Raw genomic sequence first — 6,722 nt, forward strand, 5'->3', positions numbered from 1 at the left:
ACAGGTAATACAATGTGTGTGGATATATCACAATGTTCTATACATTAATGAAGGTTGAGGGTGGAGGTAATACATTGTGTGTGGATATATCACAATGTTCTATACACTAAGGAAGGTTGAGGGTATTGGTAATACATTATGTGTGGATATATCACAATGTTCTATACTCTAAGGAAGGTTGAGGGTATAGGTAATACATTGTGTGTGGATATATCACAATGTTCTATACACTAAGGAAGGTTAAGAGTTGAGGTTATACAATGCGTTTTCTTATATAACAAATTGTTTCTATATATCTAGGCAGTTTACATACTCATAACATTTACGGTTATATTTAATTAATTGTCATAATTACTGATTTAAAAGTTACTACATAAATTCTCCTACATTTAGTAAATCGCTAATTGTGTCCTGAAGTAAGTGCTGTTTATCCGTTGTGTAGTTCTGTGTACTTCTAGATTGCTGATATATTGAATTACTTCAAAACTGTAGTTTTCTGAAAATGTGTTAAACGTTTATATAAACATCTGAATACTTTTCAAATATTTCCCCAACACTCCAGAACTTTCACTTAGGTTTCCGTACGAGATCCGGACATAAAGTATGAACTATATTCGTCGTGATATAAATCATATCAACTTTCCTAACCCGTTAGTCTGTTGGATGAGTGCATGTCTGAAACTGTGGCTGGGAACGTTTACTCAAATTGTCGTTGGAAACAACTTTTCACAATAACCGTTATTAGACACACTGCAAAACGGTTGTTATAACCAGTAAGAACTGATACTCTATCTTGACCAGAAGTTCTGACAATTATACTATCTAACTCTGCCTAAGAACGCTGGTTATAACCAGTAAGAACTGATACTCTATCTTTACCAGAAGTTCTGACAATTATACAAGCTCACTTTGCCTAAGAACGGTTGTTATAACCAGTGAGAACTGATACTCTATCTTGACCAGAAGTTCTGACAAGTATACTAGCTAACTCTGCCTAAGGACGGTTGTTTTAACCAGTAAGAACTGATACTCTATCTTTACCAGAAGTTCTGACAATTATACAAGCTCACTTTGCCTAAGAACGGTTGTTATAACCAGTAAGAACTGATACTCTATCTTGACCAGAAGTTCTGACAAGTATACTAGCTAACTCTGCCTAAGGACGGTTGTTTTAACCAGTAAGAACTGATACTCTATCTTTACCAGAAGTTCTGACAATTATACAAGCTCACTTTGCCTAAGAACGGTTGTTATAACCAGTAAGAACTGATACTCTATCTTGACCAGAAGTTCTGACAATTATACTAGCTAACTCTGCCTAAGGACGGTTGTTATAACCAGTAAGAACTGATACTCTATCTTGACCAGAAGTTCTGACAATTATACTAGCTAACTCTGCCTAAGGACGGTTGTTATAACCAGTAAGAACTGATACTCTATCTTGACCAGAAGTTCTGACAATTATACTAGCTAACTCTGCCTAAGGACGGTTGTTATAACCAGTAAGAACTGATACTCTATCTTGACCAGAAGTTCTGACAATTATACTAGCTAACTCTGCCTAAGGACGGTTGTTATAACCAGTAAGAACTGATACTCTATCTTGACCAGAAGTTCTGACAATTATACTAGCTAACTCTGCCTAAGGACGGTTGTTATAACCAGTAAGAACTGATACTCTATCTTGACCAGAAGTTCTGACAATTATACTAGCTAACTCTGCCTAAGGACGGTTGTTATAACCAGTAAGAACTGATACTCTATCTTGACCAGAAGTTCTGACAATTATACTAGCTAACTCTGCCTAAGGACGGTTGTTATAACCAGTAAGAACTGATACTCTATCTTGACCAGAAGTTCTGACAATTATACTAGCTAACTCTGCCTAAGGACGGTTGTTATAACCAGTAAGAACTGATACTCTATCTTGACCAGAAGTTCTGACAATTATACTAGCTAACTCTGCCTAAGGACGGTTGTTATAACCAGTAAGAACTGATACTCTATCTTGACCAGAAGTTCTGACAATTATACTAGCTAACTCTGCCTAAGGACGGTTGTTATAACCAGTAAGAACTGATACTCTATCTTGACCAGAAGTTCTGACAATTATACTAGCTAACTCTGCCTAAGGACGGTTGTTATAACCAGTAAGAACTGATACTCTATCTTGGCCAGAAGTTCTGACAATTATACTATCTAACTCTGCCTAAGAACGATTGTTATAACCAGTAAGAACTGATACTCTATCTTGACCAGAAGTTCTGACAATTATACTAGCTAACTCTGCCTAAGGACGGTTGTTATAACCAGTAAGAACTGATACTCTATCTTGACCAGAAGTTCTGACAATTATACTAGCTAACTCTGCCTAAGGACGGTTGTTATAACCAGTAAGAACTGATACTCTATCTTGACCAGAAGTTCTGACAATTATACTAGCTAACTCTGCCTAAGGACGGTTGTTATAACCAGTAAGAACTGATACTCTATCTTGACCAGAAGTTCTGACAATTATACTAGCTAACTCTGCCTAAGGACGGTTGTTATAACCAGTAAGAACTGATACTCTATCTTGACCAGAAGTTCTGACAATTATACTAGCTAACTCTGCCTAAGGACGGTTGTTATAACCAGTAAGAACTGATACTCTATCTTGACCAGAAGTTCTGACAATTATACTAGCTAACTCTGCCTAAGGACGGTTGTTATAACCAGTAAGAACTGATACTCTATCTTGACCAGAAGTTCTGACAATTATACTAGCTAACTCTGCCTAAGGACGGTTGTTATAACCAGTAAGAACTGATACTCTATCTTGACCAGAAGTTCTGACAATTATACTAGCTAACTCTGCCTAAGGACGGTTGTTATAACCAGTAAGAACTGATACTCTATCTTGACCAGAAGTTCTGACAATTATACTAGCTAACTCTGCCTAAGAACGGTTGTTATAACCAGTAAGAACTGATACTCTATCTTTACCAGAAGTTCTGACAATTATACAAGCTCACTTTGCCTAAGAACGGTTGTTATAACCAGCCAGGGCTGATACTCTATCTTGACCAGAAGTTCTGACAATTATACAAGCTCAGTTTGCCTAAGAACGGTTGTTATAACCAGTAAGAACTGATACTCTATCTTGACCGGAAGTTCTGACAATTATACTAGCTCACTTTGCCTAAGAACGCTTGTTATAACTAGTAAGAACTGATACTCTATCTTGACCAGAAGTTCTGACAATTATACTAGCTTACTTTGCCTAAGGACGGTTGTTATAACCAGGAAGAACTGATACTCTATCTTTACCAGAAGTTCTGACAATTATACTATCTAACTCTGGCTAAGAACGACTGTTATAATCAGCTAGGACGGATACTCTATCTTGACCAGAAGTTCTGACAAGTATACTAGCTAACTCTGACTAAGAACGGTTGTTATATCCAGTAAGAACTGATACTCTATCTTGACCAGAAGTTCTGACAATTATACTAGCTAACTCTGCCTAAGAACGGTTGCTATAACCAGTTAGGACTAATATTTATCTTGACCAGAAGTTCTGACAATTATACCCTTTAATGTTTATATGCCGAATTCCAAATAATTACAAAACCTTGTGGGCGTTATCGAGGGTATAATAGTGATTGCAGAAACGAGAAGATCGGAATCTACTAGAAATGAAATCTGTTTGCCTATTATTGTTAGTACTTGTTTGTTATGGAAATGCCGTCCCAGCAACACAACATAAGAGCTGCTCTAAGTCGCACGTATACACGAATATGCACATTCTGCACTTACAGTCGGCCATCTGGAACATCTTAGTTTGTTTCGAATGCAAATATTGCAGCTCTATAAACACCAAAGGGTCCGTACATATTGAATACCATTACTATTTATTGGAGGGAACATTTAAAATGAATAGATTCAAATACGACGACAACGTTATTGAGATATTGAAATTGCTGAAGTATGAAAATATATTCAGATAGATATCAAGCGTATGATACCGAATTGTTTATTGGTCTACCGCGCTATAGACTACACCTCCCACATATAGCGGAAGTAGACCAAGTGGTCCGTGCACTCATGCGAAATTGATGTATTTCTTGCGATTAATTTCCATGTTTACTTCAATATAGCAGACAAACACTACCTGTCACATATTCCAGGCACCATTTTTCTGTGTATAATATTAAAGTAATAGTCACTGTTTTAAAGCATGCAGAGATCGTTCGGTTTGGAGCGGAAGGGGTTAAAACGCAACAAGATCAGAGGTAGCGTCTTCCTGCTTTTAAGGAAAACACATTCTCCGGGACACGCTACTACATTGTACATTAATCTGTCTAACGCTATTGAACGTTTGAACGGGACTGTGTACCATCGTGTATAATATATTCTCAATCCTTACATTTATTGTAAAGAAACAATGAACATCTTAATTCACCTCTCTGGCTGGTTTCTTTTGGATCATTAAACCTTCGGAACAAACAACAGTTTTACCAAATGGTGGAGCAGCCATTTTTGCGGAAACAGTGTGGTGTTTTTCATCATTTTACCAGTTCCGTCAGAAGACGAACTTTAATCAAAAACCATTTCGGAAATGTCGTCATAATTTGAATTTGACGTCACGTCATGATTAGTTCCCGAATCACTCGAAACAGTATGACGGAAAGATCCATGTAGATTACGATTTGATAACATTCACGTGAAATAGTTCTTGTTGTTATTGGTTTACGACAACACTTTCTTTTGGTAGGTTTACTTCAGATATACAAGTCTAGTGAATAGGTTATTACCGGGGTTGAAACTCTGAATTCAATAACCTTACGAAATATTGACATCACCCAGGGCAACATTATCCATTCGTTTGATCATTCTTAACTGTATCATACATTTGTTATTTTAATACAGCCTTTCGCAGTACTCTTGTATACACACATCACGTGATCAGCATGGTTACTATTCAAATAGTATTATCAGGATGGCGATTATTTTGTTGTATTAACAAACTATTTCTGTTTTCTTGTAATCTGAATGCTTGCCAGCATTACATTGCTATTCTCAACCTTTAAAACGTTATTTCTTGACATTCATTTGCATATTGTCATTGGTGAACTGCAAGCGCTTGAGTGTTTACATTACCTGAACTCATAAAGACTTAAAGCGTGTACGAAACGGCATGATATAATCTTCCGTCACGTGATGAAATCATCGACAGTTGTCAATCGTCACGTGATGTAATCACCGACAGTTGTCAATCGTCACGTGATGTTATCATTGACAGTTGTTAACAGTCACGTGATGTAATCATCGTCAGTCCGTCACGTGATGTTACCATCGACAGTTGTGAACCATCACGTGATGGTAGCATCGACAGTTGTCAATCGTCACGTGATGTTATCATTGACAGTTGTTAACAGTCACGTGATGTAATCATCGTCAGTCCGTCACGTGATGTTAGCATTGACAGTTGTGAACCATCACGTGATGTTAGCATCGACAGTTGTCAATCGTCACGTGATGATATCATCGACAGTTGTCATTTTTCTCGTGATGGTATCGCCACCCATGACCAAGGGAAAATAAATAATAAATACTTACCTTGTATGTTTGATCTGGGTGTTGAGCAGTCAGTCACTCATGTACCGGTGACGAAGTTTCCTATGATGATGACAATATCGTACGGGGCAGCAGGTGGCACACACGCAGATGTTCCGTGCTGACAGAGCTAGGCCGGGTTAGTGTGACATGTTCCTATAACAGGCAAACAGATAGAGTTCCTGTAGACAAGAGAACTGTGTCGTGGCTGGCCGGTCAGGCAATATCAATCAGAGAAAAAACAGTTTAGGGTTATATACACAAGTGACCGTTCCATGAAATAGGACCGAGAGAAAATTCAAAGGCGAGACTCGTCCGAGAGCAACCTTCAGTAGTCTATGTTATTATCAAAGATGCTTTCTAAGACAGGAAGTGCCAGCCGGGTCCTAACGAACAAAGGAATTTATCTTACTTGTTGGTCAGAGCATGAATGATGTCGTTGAAAACCAGCGATTCTTGAATGTATCAGATAAAACCTTTTTACATGTGACTAATTTTCTGAGTTTGTATCAAAATGTAATACTGAAAATGGAGGGATATCGACCACGTGATCAAAGGGGGACCTTGAATATTCATAGCCTGTCCCATAGCCTGTCCTTTCTGTCCTATATACATTAATTCCTGCAATCATAGAGGCGAACCGCTGTCTTTTGTTATGCCAGCAACCAGAATACTCTGCAGCTCCATCAGTGAGCAAACGGTGCCTTATAGACGAGATGGCAAACATTGTGAGGTATAAATATTTATAACGCAGCACGTCTCGATACAGCGCTATCGTGCATAAATGTTTTAACCTAATTGACAACAGTTCGGGATTAACGTGATTAATCCAATGTTTACTTTCGTGGTTTTGTTTACGTCTATCTTGTCGTGTTTAGGGAGATCGTGTGAAAATCACTTAGTGTAACAGGTCGATACCGTGTAATTCTGGTCGATAGACCTATTGATTAAGATAACCTGACCTAATCTTATACAAAAGTGCAAGGCGCCACACATTCGGGTAGACAACGGCTTACACACTTCCAATAATTCAGCAGTAAAGAAATCATTTTGATGAGAGATTGTACATAGTCAAATCCCATAATACTTTTCTCAGCTTGGCCAAATGATAATGGATGTTTAAT

General features: G+C 37.9%; 1 protein-coding gene across 1 annotated transcript in view; it reads right to left on the bottom strand.

The window, feature by feature from the left end:
* Positions 1-5,721, bottom strand: part of LOC110460511 (sex peptide receptor-like) — a 159,943-nt gene extending 154,222 nt beyond the window's left edge. The window contains exon 1 of the mRNA XM_021513458.1: positions 5,602-5,721. The gene's annotated coding sequence lies outside the window, so the exon portion shown is untranslated. The remainder of the gene's footprint in view (positions 1-5,601) is intronic.
* Between the last annotated feature and the right edge of the window lie 1,001 nt (positions 5,722-6,722).

Source organism: Mizuhopecten yessoensis, unplaced genomic scaffold (genome assembly GCF_002113885.1).
Source record: "Mizuhopecten yessoensis strain PY_sf001 unplaced genomic scaffold, ASM211388v2 scaffold10413, whole genome shotgun sequence".
Lineage (NCBI taxonomy): Eukaryota > Metazoa > Mollusca > Bivalvia > Pectinida > Pectinidae > Mizuhopecten > Mizuhopecten yessoensis.